Source organism: Alligator sinensis, unplaced genomic scaffold (assembly GCF_000455745.1).
Source record: "Alligator sinensis unplaced genomic scaffold, ASM45574v1 scaffold449_2, whole genome shotgun sequence".
Classification (NCBI taxonomy): domain Eukaryota; kingdom Metazoa; phylum Chordata; order Crocodylia; family Alligatoridae; genus Alligator; species Alligator sinensis.
The window spans coordinates 79,604-101,717 of record NW_005842831.1 but is presented as its reverse complement, the minus strand read 5'-3'; the positions used below and the strand labels follow the sequence as shown (position 1 = coordinate 101,717).

General features: G+C 50.1%; 1 protein-coding gene across 1 annotated transcript in view; it reads right to left on the bottom strand.

Moving 5' to 3' along the window:
- The window catches only part of CAPN15 (calpain 15), a 71,486-nt gene extending 50,022 nt beyond the window's left edge, over nt 1–21,464 (bottom strand). The window contains exon 1 of the mRNA XM_014525564.2: nt 21,299–21,464. The gene's annotated coding sequence lies outside the window, so the exon portion shown is untranslated. The remainder of the gene's footprint in view (nt 1–21,298) is intronic.
- Between the last annotated feature and the right edge of the window lie 650 nt (nt 21,465–22,114).

The window sequence follows — 22,114 nt, the reverse complement described above, 5'->3', positions numbered from 1 at the left end:
GGAACAGGATGATGACTATGTTGATATGTGATGCCCTGAGGTTTCCTGGAGTTCAGTTCACCTGGTTTCAGACCAGGGTATGATATCCGAACTGACCTCATGGTGGTGGTAGAGGACAATTCCTTTGGGTGACAGACCAGCACTGAGTCAGCGAGACAATTCTCTGCAAGCAGCCAGCTGCCATCAATGCCACCCACTCTGGGCACTGTCGACATGTCCAAGATCTCTAGGGATGTGGCTATTTGAACAACTTGGTTCCTTTTGTGGTAAGAGATCCCAGAGCAGATGAGTTCCCCAGAGATGCCCCAAGTGCCTATTTTCTATCAGTAGCCACTAAAGATAGGGAGAACGTGACCCCTTCTACAGAACGCCAAATATAGGGCTCACGTTTTAAGAAGCATTTCCAAGAATGTGCTCTCATGCTCACACATACGGCTCCCCCCCCCCCGGTCACGCTCCTTCTCCTGAGCCCAGTGCACAGGATACAGCATCACATTCATCACTAGTTGAAAGAGCTCTGCAGAAAAATCAGCCTAAGCCTACCAGAGAGGAGCCTTGGGCCCCCGTGCCTTTCTGACGCACCAACAATGGGGTACAGGAAAACAGAGGCCTTGGTTTGTGTCTGTACAGAACAGACTGTTGTGGCAGCTGAATCACCCCTCTCCTGTACGGCTCCGCTGGGAGTCAATACTTTGAACAGTAACAAATCCTATTAACCTCACCGCTGCCCCCACCTCGGTTCTCCTGGCTCTTCCTTGCTCCCGACCCCTCTCCCCTGAGTTCCCAGGGTGTTTTGGTTCTAGCAGACAAGTGCAACAAAGCGCAAAATTAGCTGCTGTAGTACTGACAGCATAAGGAGCACGGCTTGCTGCCACGCTCCAACCCTCTGACTGCCTCTGTCTTCCCCACAGGCAGGAAAAGGGGTGTATGGGGTGGGGGTTGCAGCTGTTCCTGGCACTACTCAAACTCAGCACAAATGAAATGGCATTTCTCCACCCACTGGGTGATAAGGACTGATATAGCATGACAGCTGCCTAAGCTCTTCCATTGATTCAGCCCTTCCAGACAAGGCACTGTTGCCAGTTGCACATTGCCTCCATAAAGGAGGCAGTCACGACAAATGGGAGGAGGGAGGGCCAGAGCCAGCGGGCCAGATGCTGCTCTGAGGTAAGCAGAGGTCAACTCCACTGACGAGTGGGAAACTCAACCAATACGAACCCTGAAGGCCTCCCCCTTTCCTCCTATCCCTTCTCCCCCAAGAGGGAACTGAACCCATGACATCCTTCCACTAATGCCTATCCCAAGCCACGTGTCCTGGTTACCAACTCAGCCTCCACCAATGGGCTAAACCAAGGAAGCTGACAGTTGACAGAGCCAACGTTATGACAGGAGCAGTGTGATCATACTAGCTAGTCACTGCCATCCCAGTGCTCTGCTCTGGGACTCCAGGCTGACAGACTGCAAATTTAGCAGCTCAAGGTTCAATACAATGGCAATTTTCATCCCCAAACACTGGACTGTTACACACAGAGGAATTCACTTTGTTCTGGAGTACGACACTGCCACCATTTAATGATGCAGAGCAACATGGCACAGCAGGGCAGGACTGGGTGGGACAAGTTCCCAACTAAGTGAAACTACAAGGGGGAGTGTGAAACGGCTGTGTGTAGTCATTCAATTTGGAACTGGAGCAAAATGTCAGGACTAAATAACTCTAGCTCTTAGGAAAGAGACCATGGGATCTTTAATTACTCCAAGCAGTGAGGACACCTGGGCTCAGGTTTCATCCAAAAACAGCTCTGCCCTGCAGCACAGTGTTCAGCCATTGACTCAGATACAGGCATTGGCTACCTATGAATCACCTGCATTGCCTGAGTCTCCCACTCAGACACCAGTATGGCTGGATCCTGCCTAGCTGGCTCACTTGCTAACCAAGGGGCTATGTAAGCAAAGCAAGTTTGGTATGGGAGAGTTGAATACCCCACACCTTCCCTTGGATAACCTAATGGCCTCTGGCTGCTTTGCCCTGTCTCCCTCACTGCCCATGTGGACCTCTGATAGTGCCCAGATCTCTCCCAAGGTATTTATAAAACCCTATCCCTGTAGCATCTAAATCACCCCAGCATCATAGATTTCACAGACAGTAGGGCTGGAAGGGACCTCAGGAGATCATCGAGTCCAGCCCCCTGCCCTAAGGGAAGGAAGTCAGCTAGGGAAATCCTCAGAGGTAGGTCAGCATCAGCCTCACGCTACAGACGGGTGCCAAAGCATACAGAGAGCAAATACTTGCCTTGGGTCAAGCACTGAGTCTTTGACAGCCAGTACCTGAACTTAAGTCTCCTGAGTCCCACTCCAGAGCCTTAGCCACAAAGCCATCCCTCGAGTTCTCCCAGCAAGGAGGTATCAGGCTCCCCAAATACAACCAGTGTCCTTCCCTGCCCAACTCTGAATCAGCAGTGAAGATTCAGTGCTCCAGAGACTGAATTTTTTTCATCCCTCAGGGCACGCAGCTCTCATAGGGCAGGAGGGGGCATGGAGGAACCTGCCAAGCTGTGGCCAGAGCCTCCTCAACTCTGTGCGAAGGAGCTATAGCGCAAGGTCTGTCCGGCAGAATGACAATCAGGCTGATACTCTGAGCATATGCCCACCACCATCCCAACCAGCCCATGACCAACTCACCTCACCCCAGCTGAGTACCTCATATGGGGCTCAGGAAGATCAGACTTACAGACTTTCCCCTTGTTCTAGGGAAGCTACTTTTATGGGCTGTGCTCTTCACCCCTCCGTATATATATGGCTCCTTTTATTGCCGATTTTCCACGGGCAGTGAAGTTCCAGATGCTCCTAGGTGGCCTTTTCAACTTTATTTATTTTATTTAAATAACACAGGCATATGGTTTATTACAGTAATTAAAGGGATAGGAAGGGAATTTTAAAAGAACATCACAGTAAATGGTGCCTGTGATGCAATGGGCTGGCATGACCTCCAAGCATTGGACCAGGGGACCATGATCTACCAGCACTCATGGAAACCTTTTTTGCTCTTGAACTTCATCTCCCAAAGTTCTCTAGTGCTAACAGGAAGATTTATAGTGTTGTTTGTAGAGCCATCATTATCTCTTCCTACCTTCAGCTACAGCGTCAATTCCTCCATGGAGTGTTGTAGACACAGTGTACCCTAAATCAGTCGTTCTCAGCCTTCTTAGGCTCAAGGCACCCCTCAAGGAATTTCAGCTTAGTTTTCACTCATTTTTTTGAATACAGAAAGAGAATAGAGCAATTCTTCTGTTGCAAAGAACTCAGAAAAACCACAACAGGTCAGAAGCTTTTTAACATTATAGATTCCTATTTGAAATCTCTGGGTTTATTTTGTGAATCGGTGCAAACATTGCATGGACCCCTATGGCACTCCTGAAATCATCTCCAGATACCCCATGGTGCTATAGCACCCTTGTTAAGAATCACTGCCCTAGATGCTGGGAGGGCCAGCATCTCAGAATCAGAGGGGACAGCAGGGACAAATGTAGTTTATGCTGAATGGGCCTGGCACCTGTAGCCCCTGTTGAAAAACAATGGCATGAGCTATGGGGAATGCAAGTCCTAGCATGCTGTGTGCTAGCTGTGATATAGACAGCCAGTCTGCACTGGGGCATTAACACCATTGACCATGCTCCCTGTTGTCCAGCTTCTTTTGGCCCATAATCTCAGGCCTACCTGAGGGGGAGGCTCAGAGAGAAACTTGCCTCCAAACTCCCCCCCTCCAGCCCATGCCTCCGTGTCCCGAGGCAAACTTCTCTGCTAAGTTTCCTTTCCTTGGGGGATACCACATGGCAGAGCAAACTCAGAGCAAGTCAGGCTAGCACAGAACAGCAGTACTGCCCTGCGGCAACAGGGGCACAGCTGTACAGCATGACCTGAAACAAGAAAAGTCTGTTCCCTTCATCATCCTGGCTCCACATGTCACTAACAGCTGATGATCCACCAAAGCAATGCTCTCCTCTGAGACAAAGGGGCCATACAGGGGCAGCCATTCCAGTGACCTGTGCAACACCCTTATGCAGGCAGCTCCACAACAGCTGCAGCATGGGAAGCCTGCAACCCACAAATACTAGACGCCCTAGAAGAAAGGCTGAGGGGACCTTTAAAATCCACTGTGGGGGACATAAGCAGGATTTGAACTCAGCCTTGAATCCGGTGCTGAAAGGGGAGGGGGAAAGTCAGTGACAAGCCTGACAGGTCTGTCCGGGGATATAAGTTAGAGAACAGAGAGCGGGAGCTGAAGTAAACCCATCCCATGTAACCATGTTCTACCAGGGGTAGCTGAAAGGGTGAGTTAACTAGTGGGCAGTTCAAGGATGGGGAGGCTGTGCTGAGGATCAAAAAGCAGGAGAGTGGGGGAAGAGTCTTACTGGAGACTGAGAGCCCAGCTGTTGCCCCTGCCAAGGAACCTGCACAGTGGCAGCAGCAGCAGCCACCACTGGTGTGCAGGGAGACCATGCTATGCTCTCTCTAAATGGGTACCTGCGGCTAGTAACTCATGGCCGACTGGAGAACTAACTCATTATCATTACTTGACTGGAGAGCTGGTGAAACCAGGACATTGGGAGATGCAAGAATTACTGCTGAGCAGCTCCATGGGGCTGGAGGAGGGATTTGTTTCATCAGACTGTTCAGTGTTCTAGTGATTGAAAGAACATCGGCCCTGCTGTTTCTCTTAAAGGCTTAATGTTCTCAATAAACTTTCTCCAGATCTCTAAGTCCTCCTGTAAAACTGGGAACAACCAGATGCAACGTGCTTGAGATTTTTAAAAGTAAAAAGCAAGTTATAAATGCGTCACCACTCATCCTTCCAGCCTTTCTTCATCCCCAAGCAACAAAGTGAGCTGAAAGCTGTCCGTCGTTTCCAAAGCTGTCTTGCGGGTCACCTTCCATTCCTGTGCCTCAGTTTCCCCATTGGTAAAACCTGCACAATGATGCTCTACCTAAGTGAGATGGGAGCCAAAGGGCTGGATTCTACTGCACTGTCCAGAGCCCTGAGATCCCAACGTGGAGGGTGGATATATGGAGGAGGAGGATGAAAGACTACTCTGCAGCCACAGGGAACACCACTAGGAGCTATGGCGTCAAATTGCAGCAAAGGAAATGTAGACAGGATATTAGGAAAAACTCTCTCACTATGAAGGTAGTTAACGCCTTGGAACAGGCTGCCCTGAGAAGTTGAGGAATCTCCACCCTTGGATTTTTTTTTAAGAGCAGGTTAGATGTACACTCGACTAAGATAGTTTAGTCAGAGACGTTCCTGCCTTGAGCACAGGTTAGTTCTTTTCCTAGTCCTACTTTTCTATGATCCTAAGATGCCAAAGACAGATGAGCAAAGCACAGGCTGAGAAGACTATCTGATCTATCATTTTATGTAGCCCCTCCCCAGCTTTATAAAGGGGTGTTCATGCAACAACCTGAGGAATAAGAGCCCTATAAGAGAAACGGGCCTACAACTGAACCCACAACATACATTTGGGAACCATGGGCATTTTTACACATGCACGCACCGCAGCATCAGGTGCTTTGAAAAAACACCCAGCACTGTGACGCACGCAGTGGTATAAGTGGCGAAAAGCACATCAGCGCGCAGAAAATGTCAGCGGTGTGCTTTTGAACTAAAACACAAAGGTGTTTTAGTTCAAAAGCGCACTGCCACCATTTTCTCCATGCTGACGTGCATTTCACCACTTATACAACTGCAAGCAACACAGCATGGTGCGCGTCAGCTTGCATGTGAAGCAGACTCAATTAATCAAGTCTGCTCCAACTCTAGCACATCGCAGCATGAACAAGTATGTGTATAAATGCCCTACGACTGACAGGAACAGTTACTCCTACTCCAGAGGCTGCAGGATACCGACTCAGACCCTTGCATAGCCTCATGGCAGTGGATTTTGCCCACTGGACAGTCAGTATTTTGGTAAAGGGAGGAGAAACGGGACATTTCACCTCAATCCTCTAAGCACGACCAGTGGAGGAGGTGTGAGCTCTTCCTCTACGAGTAAAAAAGGAGCCTATAGGCTCCAGTCCCAGCGTGGCTCCAAGGAAGGCTACACCTCTGCTATTGTAGCATGTTCTGGCAATGTAACCACATGTTTTCTATTAAAGAAAGGAGGCAGGATGACTGGATGATCCCACTGGAATGTCTCCCTTCTTTCACTCAAATGGAGCTATTTCTGATTAGGCATCTGGTCTGAACTCCCATCCCATCCAGCATGAGGGAGTCCCTCACTGTGTCCAAGCAGGCAAGGCCTCACCCACGGAGGAGTGTCAGAGAGGAAATACATCCCAGGCCATTTTTTCAGACAGGGACAGCTTTTCCTGCTCACACAGGCTAACATGGGATGAAGCTACTGGGACTCCAGTTAAAGGCAACTGCATGCTGCACAGAAGGAAAGAACCATAGGGAAGTGCTGGGACAGAAACCATTTTCACTCCCCAGAGAAACTCCTGTGTGCTTGCAGACCTTCATTCCCAGGGCTTCTTGTGCATGGGAGCAAGAAAGTGAGGGGAGGGAAAAGTTTTACTGGATACTTCCTACCCTGATTGATAGCTGCTGGGCTGGAATTTATGTTACAATTTGCAACAGTGCTTAATAAAGTCAGAAAAGAAAGAGGAGAGGAGGGGGGGAAGTGGGTCAGCTGCAGCAGCGCAGCTCCAAAGCTGTCTGCTCCCATCACTCACATCTCCATTTAATAAATCACAAGGCATTTCCAGCTGCTAAGTTCCAGCCTCTTGTGCTTGAGATACTAAAAGCTGGCTTCATTTCACACAGGCATGCATGCCGGGCACCACACAGAGGAGGGGTGCATTAGCACAGTGGTTCACTTCAAGCTGCCACTTTGGGGGGCTCAAGTTTCATAGATTGTAAGGCCAGAAGGGACCTCGGAAGATCATTGGGTCCAGCCCCCTGTACCAAGCAGGAAAAACAATTGGGGTTCAGGGGATCCCAGCAAGATGACCATCTAGTCTCCTCTTGAAGATTTCCAGGGTAGATGCTTGCACTACCACTGGAGGGAGCTTATTCCAGTCTGGACGCCCTGATTGTGAAGAAGTTTTTCCTAATGTTGAACCTGAATCTATCTTCCAAGAGTTTCTGGCCATTACTCCTGGTTTTCCCCAAGGGTGCCCTGGTGAACAGTTGCTCACCAAGTCCTTGACGTACTCCCCTAGTGTAGCGGTAAGCTGCTACTAGGTCCCCTCTCAGCCTTCTTTTCCTCAGGCTGAAGAGCTCCAGATCCCTCAGCCTCTCCTTGTCTGACTTGACTTTTAAGACTTTGATCATACAGGTGGCTCTTCTCTGGACTCTCTCAAGCTTTACCACATCCTTGTTAAAATGCGGTGCCCAGAACTGGATGCAGTACTCCAGCTGCGGTCTCACCAGTGCTGAGTAGAGCAGAAGAATCATCTCCTTGGCTTTGCATTGATTGATACATGTCAAAGTATTATTTGCCCTACTGACTACAGCATTGCACTGCCGGCTCATATTCATACTGTGGTCTATTATTACTCCCAGGTCCCTTTCATTCATGGACCTGGAGCCTTTTTTGGATTCCCACTGCCAGATACCTCCCATCAACCAAGCTGAAATGGGCATCTGGTCACTTGGGCTGGGAACTCAGAGGTGTGATGCTAGACACACTACTAGAGCTGTGTGCATCCCTGCCTGGCTACAGAAACTGGGGTCTTTAGCCCCACTCTGGCCTGATGGGCTGCTTGGCTTGGGCAGACCTTGGGCCCTACACAGAACTCCTGCCTGCCTCCGCCACTACCACAGTAGCAGATTTATGGCTGGTTGGGCAGGGGCTCACGCAGGGGCTGCGCCCACAAACACTCTTGGGCATTTCAAGCAATGGTTTCCAAAGGCTCCGAGTCATCTGCACTCAGCAAGAACCAGCTAAACATGGCGGCTGATACCACTTGCCAAGCTAAGGGTAGAGATGAGTTAGCCTAGAATCAGTCCCGTCCTGAGAGGCAGCCCAGACATAAAACTGGTCCCATGGAAAACCAATGGAGCAGCTTTTCCAAGAGATGTTTTTTCTCATGGCCATAGAGGTCACAAAACTGGATTTAGCTTTTTGCTAAAGGACAAGTGTTCTCTCTCAGCCTCAATCCCAGGCACTGCTGCAAAGGGCTCAATGTGCTGACTGACATGCAAACTAAGAACCCAATCCAGAAAGGGGCACATGAGCAGGCCTGGCAAGGCTAGCTGAAGTAATTGAATAGGTCTAAGCCAGCAATCGGCAACCTTTCTGCAGCAGTGGCTGAAATGACCTGGCTTGGGTCTCAGGAGAGGTGATATTAGGATGAAGCCACATCTGGCACCACCATTTCTCCCTGCTGCCTGGCTGCAGCAAGGTAAAGGCAAGGTAAAGCCTCCCACACTACACATGTGGAGGGCAGCTAGGGTGAGCAAAGTCTCCGGCTGCCAAACACTGCCATAGTCCCCTGGATCCTTGGGCTGGATCCAACAGCCTCATGGGCCGAATCCAGCCCGTGGGCCATAAGTAGCTGTTCCCTGGTCTAAGCACATGCAAGGTACCCAAGGGCCAATTCTACCCAGAACCAAGTGACTAGTGAGCAGCCTCTCCTGGGTAAACATCAACCAAAACTGAGGCAGACAAGGTTCTTTGGGTGAATATGATATCTTTTATTAGACCAACTTAAATAGTTGGAAAACAATTTTTAAGCAGTTGGCGTGCTCTCTTCCTCGGCAGAAGTCATTCGTTGCCACAGACACACAAAGAGCAACACTCAACATCCAAATCCAAATTTAGTTTAATTTTCAGTTAATCTCTGTGGTCCCCCCTTAAGAACAGCAGCTATTTGGATGTCTAATTTCTTGGGCACAGAGAAGTGGAGATTACACAGCACCAGAGAGGTCTGCAGGGGCAGCCGGCCACCAGAAGGTTGCAGAGATGGACTCAACTGCGTGACTGTTTGCAGCAGCTGGACAGGACATAAGTCCTGCCCTCTGATTCTCACTCTCTGACATCAGCATCCAGATTCCCACTGCAAACATGGCCACCTCAGCCTCTCACTGTATCTGTCCAGCAAGGGAAAATCTCAGTCTGCTCAACTAGGCCTCTGAAATTCTGACCCCTTCAGCAATTCAATCGGAGAGTAATTACCAAGGAAGCACCTACGAGTTATACCGTACCCTGGAGGCCTTTGAACTCCACTTATAGAACCTAAGATACATTTTATTGCCTCATAAAAAGGAAGTATGTTTAAATTAGTGTCTCAGGAGCTAGAATTCAGAGGATGTTCCCTGTTCAGTCACAACCAATTAACCTCTTAATCCCCAGGTGCGGGAGATGGCAGGCCAGGAACTACCGGATTCCCAAAGAGCTTCAGAAATCCCACTGCCCTACATCCCTCACAGTACAAGGCCTCTCCTCTCCCCAAACACAGATCAACTGCTTTTGCGGGAGGCCAGATCCCACTCTCTCCATTATAGGCAGCTGCAGCTGTGTGAGCTGCTGCCTGGCCTGCAACCCCTCTACTCTGATGATCACTGGATTCCCCGCCCACCCCTGATGCCTCACTCCCCACCCCACTGCTCCAGTTCCCATGCAATAGCACAATCTTCCTCCGCTGCCATTAGAGAGCTGAACATAAATCCACACCCACCCTCATTCTTGGCTTTTTTTTTTTTTTTTTTAAATATTCAGCAATGAAGTGGTTAAGGTGGGCCAAAATCTGATCCGTCTTTATATACACATACCTACCTGCCTTCCCTTCCTCCTCTTTCTAGCCCAAGATCACATATTCCCTCTCAAAGGAGAGAGGACAAGCTAAGTAACACTTCTTCCCACCCGTGGTCACACATGAAGGGGAGCGAGAAGCAGCATCCTGCCCACGAGACACTTAGCACTACACATGACAGATGGGCCCTGTCTGCAGCTGAGCCCTACGGACAGCACTCTCTCAGGCAGCTTTTACAGAGACAGAGCCAGCCAGTAGCTGTGACTCCCACACCACCCCTCCAAAGGGATGGGAAGCATCAAAAAGACTGCACTAAAATCCACCTATGATGCTTGGTTGTACTGGTAATACAGAGTTTCCCAACACACACACACAACCAGACAACAGCCAGCATCCAAATCCAATGCTGATGGATCCAGCTGTGTGATCCCAAGTTGATGTTAACAATCAAGCATCCTACATGGGTGAGTGGAATCCCCGGGCTCATCAGACATCTTCCTCATGCACCCAGAAGCATCCTGTGCTTCTAAATCCAGCCCTCTCTGAGGAGATGCACTGAAGCTGTCAGGTGATTCAGCTACAGATTTCTCCATTCAAGCTCCTGGCAAGAAAAGTTAAGAAAGCCCTCTTGCTCTAACAAGCAGCTCAAGCATGAGGAGACGCTGCCAATGCTCTGTGGAGCATCTGTGACCCTCTGCACAAGAAGCAGAATAACCGCAGAAAATAGTTGTACTCACATCCTTGATCCCCTTTAACACTGCCTGAACGGAGATGATTCCTCCTGCTTAGCGAAACCAGGATGAAAAAGCTTCTCCATTTATAGCAGGGCCAAAGTACGTTCTCTGCAGTCCCTCCCCTAGCACCAAGGGGCTGCTGGAAAGAAGGTTCCCTCTTCACTCAGCTTGGGTCAAGGGAAGCATGGTTCCTGTAGGCCTACAAATGTGACCACAACAGCTGCTTGGGGGAAGTATTCCAGGGCAGCAAAGGGCAGTTTGGTGCCTACTTCAGGTGGGTTTCTAACTGTCATGTATGACTTGGAAAATTTCCCCCATCATCTTCAGTATAGAGGCACAGTCCTGTGGAAGCTACAGGCCCCAGCTTAGTGCCCTCTGAGCATGGCACACTGGGACATCCAACCTCCAGGGTCTGAGCTGCTGCACCAAGGCAAGAGGGGTTGTTCTGACCCACTTTATGCACAGCTGGTGCAACGCTCAAGCTCCTGCAGGCTGTCAGCTTGGCTCAGCGGGGCATAAGCTGGGCTCCCCAACACAGGCTCTGGCAGCCATTCCAACAGGTACAGGCAGGTGCAGTGTACGACTCCAGCTAAATGACATGAAAGCTGCATTTTCAGTGCAACTTGAGCCTGCTGCTTGCTCTAATAACCTGCAGCCAAGGAGAAATACCCAGGCCTAGCAGAGACCATTTGTAACATTTGCCTCATCAGTCACACCTCGCCACAGTCCCTGCCAGCGCCTGCCCTCTGAAGGGACACAGGGAGTGCAGCTTGCTAGCACAGATGATACAGTGATCTGAAACCTGGTCCTGTTGTCCTCTCACTAACATTACACCTTGTGCCTTGCTAGCACACTACATCGTGATCCAGTGGGGGTGGCAGAGGGTCCCTTTGCCTCTATATGGTGCTGGCAGATACAAACCCTTGGGTACGGTGCCCTCTACCCTGTGACCCAAGAAAGATGAGTAGGAAGCTACACACTAGAAGACAGACATCTAATAAGGCACAGCAGCTGGGCCTCGCTGGAGTCTGCAGAGCAGGAGCACAGATGCAGTGTCACACACAGACCAAAGACTATTGAATTCAAATCTCATATTTTTAACCATCTTGTTGAATTCTCTCACCACCTCTCCAAGTCATCGCCCTCATCTCCCTGCCAGCCCTGCCTCCTCAACCAGGGGTCACATGGGTCTTCATCTGCACTGGACAAGGCTTCCAGAAACCTTGTTTGCCCACTCCAAGGCACCACAATGAAGACTCCTGAGGCAGATGAAGGCAGCTTCAAGGAGCCTGCAAGCCTCCTTCCAAGAGCTGTGGGGAGGGAGATGGCTGCTTTTTAGTTCTTCTTCCACTGGTTTCTGAACTGCATTAGCTGAAGCCCTGATTTTCCATGTCCTAAGAGCAGCATAGGAGGTGTCAGACCACATTAGGCTGCTGGTCCATCAGCTCCTGACTCCTGCCGTGCCCACTACCTGATGCTTCAGAGGAAGGTGCACAACAAGAACGAACCTGTGCAGGAGCTGCCCAGTCACTCAATGCCGCACTTGTCACAGAAGGGAACTCCCTGCCTGACCTTGCCCAGATCAGCTCGCACACAAAAGCACATGATTTAAAAGCCCCTTACCCAGTCTGTCAGAAGGCATGCACATCACAGCAAGAACAAAGGAGTTGACACAGGCAGAGGTTTTTCCAGAGGCAACAGACAGATTTGGCATCTTCCATTCTACCTCTACCCCTCCCCCCAACCCTTCAGCCTTTTAATGTAACCCCTAGGGGGGCCTTCTTGTGTCTGCTGCTTCGTTGAAGGGGCTCAGCATGTTCCTCCTTCCTGCCGACATGGTATTCATTCAGCAGTTCCTTTTGGGAGGCGGCCGCGCAGCACAAGCAGCACTAGGTAGCACACACAATGATTCTCAGCAGTCCCAGCACTCCTGTGAATGATCTACTATGAACCGCCAGACTGGGCTTTCTCCTCGCAGCAGCAGAAGAGTGAGGCTGGAGCAGGTGTTCAGGAGAGATCATAACAGAGATCTCCCCTTTTAAAGCATTTGCTCTGTCCGCTCCCACCCCTTCTTCTGGCTTCTTCCAGCCTCCAAGTCCTTTACTTTGGGTGCCCCAGAGCACAGACATCGCGTAAGAGTCGACAGTGGGGGCTCACAACCCCACACTGCTGCCAGTAGCTGGCTCCAGCCAGGCTGCAGCCCTGAGCCCTGAAGCTGGCACAGAAACCTAGGGGGCACCACGGGTTGCCTATGCCCCTTGGAACAAACCCCAGTCAACTCCACAGCACTTCTCTTGGGATGGGCTGCCGTAGCTTACAGGGGCTGACAGAATAACCAGTAACCAGGGCAGGACTGAACCACCTCCTTGACAACCAGCCCACAAACTCAGAGAGGATGTGGACCTGAGCATGTTCACAACAAAAGGCCAACCTCCTTCCTAAATCAGGCTGCCCCCACCAAGAGAGCAAAGCCAAGCTACTAATGCCCTTGCAGGTCAATGGAGGATAGACCCATGGCACACACCACTGGGAATGGAAGCATTTGGATACCACAGGGAGAGGTGGGACGAGCCTAGATCAAGTCTGATGGAGCCACTGCTCTATTACTAACGAAACACAAGCATTTGGGCTCTTAATATTAATGCTATCTAAATATCAGGCTGCAGTGCTCTCTGGTAAACTGGAGCACAGACCCTTGCTTTCACTCCTCAGGCTGAGTTTGAACAGTTCCTCTTGAAAAACAGGTCATTGGTTAAGAAGCAGCCTTTTTGATTCTACCCAAAGGGAGACCCTGGCAAGCTCCAAATCCACTGGCAGGCTTTTAGAGAGGGGAACAGGCAAAGGCATTTACATAGTTCCACTTTGCTGCACTGGCTCCAGGAAAGCGAGGAATGGGTGAGATGCAGTCCAGCAGAGGTGGGAAGTGAATCAACTCTGCTGCCAGGGGAGGGCCTCTAAGGATCTTGAGATGAGTTGGTAGCTCAGGCCAACTTCCCTAAGAACCAATGATGTCCACACCCCAGGACTAGTCCCCACAACCAGACCAGTTAAGGCCTTCCAGGGCAGAGGCGCCAGACTCTTATGTCCCAGGGCAGAATGAAGGCACATTACCGGAGCACTGCGAAAGGGGAAATACGTCCATGTGCTGCCAGTGCCATTCCGGTCCACGGACAAGCTAAGCGTCAGTCTCCACCACTGCACCATCCCCACCCAACAAGCATTTCCTCCGAGCTCTCCACAGCCTCAGAGCAATGTGTTAAAAATAGCAACAATTTAAACAACTAAGAGGCTTTGCAAACCAAGGGGCTGCTGGAACTGCCTGTGTGCAAAGCAAGCACGCTTTATCTGAAGCCGTGGGGTTGGCACGATGTCAAAAGAAGCTGGATGCACCTCTTCCACTCTCACCTCTGTCTCCTCTGTACTCAGCACTAGTCAGGCAGGGTATTAGTGCATATACCATTTGCTTTAGAGAGACTAGGCACACAAAGAGTTACAGCATGGAGGCTCCCAGCCAGAGCGTATCCGTGGCAACAAGCAGCATTCTTATGCTACCACATCCCAGCTGAAGTTGAACCCAGTGGTGGATCCTAGGGGGACTGGCAGCCTTACCCACCTCGGTCTGCTCCAGCATCTGCAGCCAGCACCAAAGGGGCTCCAAAGAGAGGACAGCACAGAGGGAAGCATCAGCAGAAGCACAGCCTTGGGAACACTGACCTCATCAGCATGGCCCAAAACAGTCCAGAGTCCCAAGATCTTTGCACCCCCATGGCTGTGGAGATGAAGTCTTTCCTTCCTCCTCCCTGCTCCCCACATGGGAAACAGCAGCATTGTTTGCTCTAGCCCAGGTACAAGAGAGTCAAACCAGGTACAAGAGAGTCAAGCCATCCTCTGCCTTCCCTTTGCAGGGCTTTCTCTGTTCCTCACCTGGGAGCTGTAGAAGCAGTTTCCCAAGGACTGATATGATCTCCAAGCACAGGCTGGGTTTTGGCTGGCTTTGCGTGGAGGAAATAGAACTTAGATATCCAGATGCTGCTAGGACAGATTCATTACAACCTTAAGTGAGCATCCCAAATCATACCACTATCCCTGGCTTGTGCTTTTCAGATTAAATGTATTAAGGAATAAAAAGCAGCAGGAGATGTAGGGGGCAATCATAACTACAATAAAATAATAGAGCTAAATTTCTGCCTTCAGTGTATATATATGAGTGCAGAGATCCAACCCTAATTTTCAATGATTCAATGAATATGTTTACTCTGGAGTAATTAAGCCTTTATTCTGGGGTAAGAGTTGAGTGGACACTAATACCAGCTTAAGTCACTCCACTCTGATGAAGTTACCACCCTCAGAAAATGTGGTGCAACTATACCCTTGGTGTAAGTTACCCAGGTGGACTGTATTTCATCCATGTGTAACCCTTTGCCAATGCCTCCTGCCAGCTGCTGCAGCTGGTATAACCTGTGGAGAGCTTGGCTGTGTGTTCACACCAGACACCAGTATAATTTTACTAAAGAGTAAAACCAGAGGTATATTGTTCTGGGGTATGTGCATTATAAGGCTGCACTTACAATAGAAGTGAAGGAGCTCATGAGGCAGCTCTAACCTCAATGAGCAGCAAAATCAGCTCTTTCTGGGCAAAACTTGCTACAGAGAATGCAGGTTCTTTAGAAATCTCTACAGGACTTGCCCACCTGTCTCAGCAACCCAAATGCCAGTTATGTTAAAGGTTCCAGTGGACCCTGTTCACACCAAACCAGGAGAAATAACCCCAACACCAAGCCCTCATCTTCCCCAGCCTGGTCCCACAGATGTACAAAAGACTGTTTTGCTGGCCTGCTTAAATAACCCCAAATGTCAGTTAGGGTTTCTTACCTGACGCATTGCATCCAGCAGTCCTCTGCATCGAGGCAATATGCTATGACACCGCTCCCCATTGCATAAAACGCCAGAGGATGACAGGGGGACAGATCTGCCAGTCTTCTCCTGGGTCAGTACAAACACCACTGCTGGTACCACAAGTCAGTAAAAAGCTTCCATGTGCAAGTTAAGAAATTTAAGGGACTGGTTAAGAGCTTAGTGCTGCCTTTGCTTCTTGTTAACTTGCCCAAGAGTCTCATACACCAGCAGATGGAAGGACCATAGAACAGAACCTGGAGGAGCCCGCCAGGGAGAACCAACTACCCACTTCCAGCTGCTCCCCATTTGGTAACATGCAGACGTCCAAGCTATTCTCAGCTTTTGTCTGGGGTTCACACAAACCAGTCATGAATACCTCAAGGCTGGCAACAACCTGGGAGCTATAGGGGGTAGTGCTGCCCAGGTCACTGATAGAAAGCATACAGCAATTATTCCCTCACCTTGATGCCAAGAGCTGAGCCATCTCCTCCACTGACTGCAAGGAGAGGCAGCTGCAAGGAGAGGCAGCTTAATACCACCAAAGGCACCACATGGGGGAAATGAAACGGAGGAATAAAAGCAAAGAGCCATTTTTTTTTTTAACCTGCCTCTGAAAGACCCATTTGTGGCCTCTAATAAGTTGATACCCCTCTCTGTGCCTCAGTTTCCCTACCTGAATGGGGCAGAGTACTGCCTCCCTCATCATTCTCTCACATGGTGATGATCCTCATCCTATAAGCACAAACGTTCACTGGAAGTTGGACAACACTGTTTCCTTCAGTCCCCTCAGCGACTGAGAGTTATCAATATTTAATTAAAAACAGAGGCTTTTAGTGAAAAATCTGAAGCTGCTGCAAAATTTCAAGCATTTCTAGAGTGCTGGAAAATGTAACAACTGTGTTACAGAACTTAGTGCCAGCTGGGCAGAGAACACATGGGGCCTGAACTGTCTGTCCAACCCTGGAAACAAACTGACTGCAGTCAAGGGGACTGGAGGAATCAAAAGTCAGTCGGAGCTCTCTCACCACACCTTTCTCAAGAATCCTCCCTATAAGAGGGAGACTGTAGACAAGACTGAGTCAACTAGGTACATCCCTCAGCACACCATGAAATTGCAACCACTTCTGGGATACGACTCAGCAACTGTTCACCAGTGAACAGGAAGTTAGTGCAAGAATTACCATGTTAGTCTGCAACTACATGGAGGAAGTAAGAAGGGCAGAGGGGAATCACACCCAGCAGAGTTTGGCCAAGACAAGAAATAGCCACTTCCTTCTGCTCATGAAAAAAGTGCCATGAGAAGCAACCAGAATGTCTGTTTGAAATTTCATTCAAAGGGCAGCAGTATGCCCCAAACCATCTTACCTTGCAATGGATGATATAGAACATTCCAGTGAGCCACCTCATCTAGGCTAGGGACAGAAGTGCACATAAACTGTTAAACTGATCAGAAACTGGCTTAAACCTGTAACAGAAAATAAGTTCAGTGCACATAAACCAGTTTCAAAATGGCTGAAACCAGTTTGAGATAACGTGGTTGAATGTAGCATCAGATTTAACTGACTGAGGTCAAACCAGTTTGTGGAACTTGTGTCCCGGATCCATTCCTGGTTTAAATTAAATCAGAGTCCTCCAGCATCCCAGCATGCTCAGCAATCTTGGGCTGGGCTGTCTATTCCAGCCAAGCAGGGTTGGCCCCGCCCTTCTCCTCCCTAGCTGGAAAACTATCATTGCTCCGGCTGCCTGAGAAAAGGGTGGGGGTGGGAAACCCTGCTCTGGAGTGGTGCCAGGTCTGCCTGGCAGGGGGGCAGCAGCCCTTACCAAGCGTCCTCAGCCCCCAGCCCCACCCAACCCCACTGCCCCAGTGGCAGAAGTAGGGTTGGGGCCAGACCCTGATAGCCTGAGAGGAAGTGTGGGTTTAATCTCTCCATTATGGGGTGGGACAGCGCAGGCACGTACAAGCTACACTTGTGCACTCGGGGCTGCAGCAGCCAGACGCCAGTAGCCTGAGGGGAAGGGCAGGAGTTTAATCCCCCCATTGCAGGCAGCAACACCCTGGGCCGAGTCCATCCGAGGAGTGGCCAGCTGACCACAGGGAGGGGGTGGGGATGCGAGGTGCTTCACCTCTGCTCGCTGCAATGCGTTTGCTCTGCCATCACTGCCAGGAGTCAGAGGGGAGCAGGGAGCCACACTGCAGCTGCAGCCTACCTGCAAATTGCGGCCCCCATGCAGGGCTGGAGGCAGCCAGCACTGGCACCCACCCCCTGGGGCCACCCCAGCCCAGGCTGTGCTGCCACAGCGGGAGGCACAGGTTAGTCAGGCTGCATAACCAGCCTCGGCTCCCCGCCCCCCCTACAGCCAGGTCACATCCCCCCTCCCTTGCCCTCTCCCCGGCCGCTCCTTGGAGTGACTCGGCTCTGGGTGCTGTGTTGGTGCCCCCACTGCTGCTGCCTGCAACGAGGAGATTAAGCCTCCTGGAGATTAAAGCTACTGGTGTCTGGCTGCTGCAGCCCCAGGTACATGGCCCCGGGTGCACAAGCAAAACCTGTCGGTGCCCACACAGACCCCTCCCCCCCTGCAATGGGGGGGTTAAACCCCCACTTCCCCTCAGGCTACCGGAGTCCCCGCTCCTACCGCAAGCCAGCGAGTGGGGCTGGGGGACTGGGGACCCCTGACAGGGGCTGCTTTCCCCCTCCCACTCCAGGCAGACCCCAGCAGGGGTCCCTGCAGGCCAAGGTGGGGTTTTAAACCCCTCCCCAATCATACTCAGGGCTGCCTGGGCTTGGCCATGCCCCTTCCCTCAGCTTAGTTTCCCTCCAGCCACGGGCTCGCTCTACCGCCCCCTGGCTTCTGACCTGAGCCACTGCAGGCATGTGCCTGCATTTCCGGAGTCAGAAGTAAATATCTGTTCACTTGCAAATCAGTTCAATCTACACAAGTTGGAGCAAACTGCAAATATTGAATCAATTCAGGCTCCAGCTTTTTGAATGTCTGTCCCCAGCCCTATATTCTCCATTGAAATCTCTCCCACAAAGACAGACCAATTTTGCCCATGACCTGCGATTTCATCCCTCACAAAATAACGCCAAGCCCTCAGGTCTGTCCTTTTGCCTGGGGTTTTCACCAAGGGCATATAATCACTTGCTCTAAACAGGGATTTCAATACCAAAGCAATGATCTTAAACCCAAGGGACTTCCACTCTTCACCATGTATTAGGTCAGCCTCACAGCAGCAGCAGCTTGGTATTTAACATATGGATCCTCACAAACCCCCCAGAAGGTAAGAGCAGTGCCACCATCTCAATTTTGCAAATGGAGAATGGAAACAGAGAGATTAAACAACGTGGCCAGAGTCACACCAAAAATCTACATCAAGGCAGAACCTTGGGCCCAGCGGCTCCCATGTCCTAGGTGACCACCTCCACCACTAGACTTTTCCATGCTCTGCCTGCCTTCAGCCTAAGCAGGACTCCATCCCTGAGGCTTCACCCCGGACAAAGCACCAATCTCTGAGCACAATGCCTGCCTCATTCTGGACTATAAAATCCAAAAGGGGAAGGGCCCCTTCCTCTCCACCCCCCACCCCCAACTGTGCTGATATCACCTTACAAGCAACCCTCTCTGAGCATGAAGATCTGCTTTCATTCACATGACATAAACTGGCTGCAGAGGGTTTTCCTCTGGGCCGGACTTATCAGCTCAGAACCAGCTGGATACAGACAGGAAATCAGCAGGAAAAGTAAAGTCTACCTCAGAACTTCACTCCCACCTCATATTGACTGCACAACACTATACTTCCTTCCTGCTTGGCGGGGCTCCAGGGACCAAGACATTCAAAGGCAGGTTAACAAGAACCGGCCAGAGCTGACGCTGCCTGCTTCAGCTTGTTTTATTTATTTTTTTAAGGAGTACATCTATCCAGCTCTCCTTGGACACAGACTGGCTGCTTTGTTTAGTGCTGTTGTTCCCCCGGTATTGGGGGCACTTTGATGTATGCACTGAAAGGCTGTGTAGTTTCACTGGAGCTTCTGAACCCAGCTTCATAATCACCAGCCAAAAAGCAAGTTCTTCCCACACAGTAAATCCTTAACAAATCACAACCAAGATCTCTTCCTGCCTCCTAGAGCGACAATGCACTTAGGGTAGGGATTATTTCTCTTCTCTCTAGATGGGGAAATGCATCATTAACAAGCTTGCTGTCCTCACAGGACACTGGCTTTATCTGCAGAGACAAGCGCTTCCTCCTCTTGCCCTACATCCTTTCCATCACAAAGGGCGACCCTTTAGGAAACATGTATGGTGGTGTCCCAGGATACAGGTCTTCATGTCCTCCAGACTCTACATCAGGTGTTAGAGCTTGCCAGGCTATTTCAACATGAATAAAACAGATCCGTTCAGTATCGTGCTGACCCAGAAGGAGCAGGCTGGCTCCACCCTGTAAATCCAAGCCCAGACTCTGGCTCCCCAGTTCATACCTCTCAGAAGTTAGAGTGAGGGAAGGAAAAGTCACAGATGCAGACATTTTCCCTCTTAGAAGTTTGCAAATCCAATATCAGAGCTCTGATGTGAAGTATAGGTAAGAAAAAAGGACTTACATGAAGGGAGAACAATTGCTGCACAGACACAAAAGGTCCAGCCCTAGAGACCTATGGACATTATCAGCAGGTCTGCCTACAGGTTGGCAGAAGAGCAATAATGGTAGAGATGACATGAAACATCCTTCTTAAAGACCACTTGGGCATTTCCAGCAACATGGTCACATGACTGAGAGCAGACAAAACTGATTGGTTTCACACTGTTACCGACTTGACAGAAAACTCAAGACAAACTGCCAAGGCGCAAAGCACGACACTGTCTGCCAGGGAATTTCTCCCCTACTCTATGCTGGCAAGACCCAGATGCTGTGAAGCAGGGAGGAGACTCACTGGGACTTGCAGCAGCAGGCAAAAGACAGAAACGCAACACACATCACACAGTTGCCAGAGCAAATGCTTTCAAAGTGAAGCGCAAGCTGCTACTCCCAAAAGCTGGGGTCTCCAGACAGAGGCAAGCAAGTCCAGTCACCCTACAAGCTGAGAAGCTATACAAAGCAAGCATAAATCAAAGGCTGAAATATTATTAGCACAGAACACGGCAGCCTTCATAGCCAAAGCTCCCAGGGCAGCGCATTGTTACATACTTTTGACATACCTCTCAACCTGCGGGAAACTAAATGCAGGACACCAGCCCTCTAATAGGAAGAAAATTTCCTAATTGTAAGTGGCTGGCAGGGAAGAGATGGAGGATGTACAGCAATTAGCCTGCAGTTAGATTTCGTGATTCACAGGAGCAGAAGTGGAGAACTGGTGACGAATGGGCCAAGTTCCCCTTCAAAGCAATGGTCTCTGAAGCCTATATGTTTTTTTGGCGTGAGGTATTTTTGCCTCTCCCCCTCTTTCTTTCTTTTAAAGCCATTAGCTTGAAAATAGCATCTCTCATTCTCCTGAGTTGGCAGACTCTGGTTGCTTATCCCCACCAACCTGAAATCATAATCCTCCATTCGTGATACCATAATCACTTCTATAGCAACCAGTTGGGAGGTCACAAAGAAATGGGGTCATATGGGACCAGAACAAGGCAGATGCTGAATAGAATGGAAAGCTGTCTTATGCAGGCAGCTTTACCATTAAATGGAGGGGGAAATTTGGGAGAGCCACACAGATAGGTTTTCTCAAGACACAAGCTCCTTGATATAAAGGATAAATCCTGACTCATTGACCCCAATGAGAATTAAACTATAGATCTCAATAGGACCAGGATCTAGCCCTTCAAAAGAGATGGTCCAGCATGGCCCTAAGTAATTTAGCCCCTAAGGGGACTTGTCCTGTGTTCAGGGCGCAGCTGAGAGGTATGTGATCAGGCTCCTTCCCCTTTCTTACCTTCGTGCCCGGTGATGCAAGTGCTGATGCTGCCGTGTTATAAGGGCACTTTCCCAAACAGGGCCACTGTGGCTACTCCTATACCAGCCTGCAGCCGGGTGCCCCGGGTAGGGTGGGCTAGTGAAGCCATGGTCCGACTCCGTCTCTGCGGCCAGCGACGAGGCAGAGCTCCCCATGGCTCCCCCCTACCCAGGCCCACGCAGAGGCTTATCCTAGGTTAGGTCCAAGCCAGCAGGGCCAATGGCGCAGGCAGTCGGGCGAGGCACTGCGGCATGGACTGGTGTAAAGATCCCAACACTGAAGAAAGGGAAGCCGGTTCTGATCAAAAGGGTGGAAAAAAACAAAAAAGAGAAAGAAAGAAAAGGAAAAAGGGGAAGAGAAAGAAACAAGGTATGATTTAAGCCAGCAACACTATGGTTCTAGAAGCTTGTTAATGAACTCTCTAGGCAGGACCCAGTTCCAGCATCTACTGAGATGGGAAAGGCTGTTTTACTAAAGTAGTTCATTATAGTGTAGATGTGGGGGATGCAGGAAGGTTTGAGAGAGGCATCTTCCAGTTAAATACCACATACCAACAGAGCCAAACTTAGGGTGCAATGGTCAGTGCCTGCTGCTTCCTATTCACTTCTTCCCAATCTGTCAGTGGAGGAGAGCCAAGCACAAGCCTTTATGCTGGGCTCTTACTGCAGGTAAAGTAGGATAAGGGGAAAATGTAGAATCCCAGCCACAAAGCCTGAAGCACCAGCACTTGGGAAGCACTAGCACAGAAGGGTTATTCTGAAAGCTCCAGGAGCTAATTAAAAATCCGGCATGCCA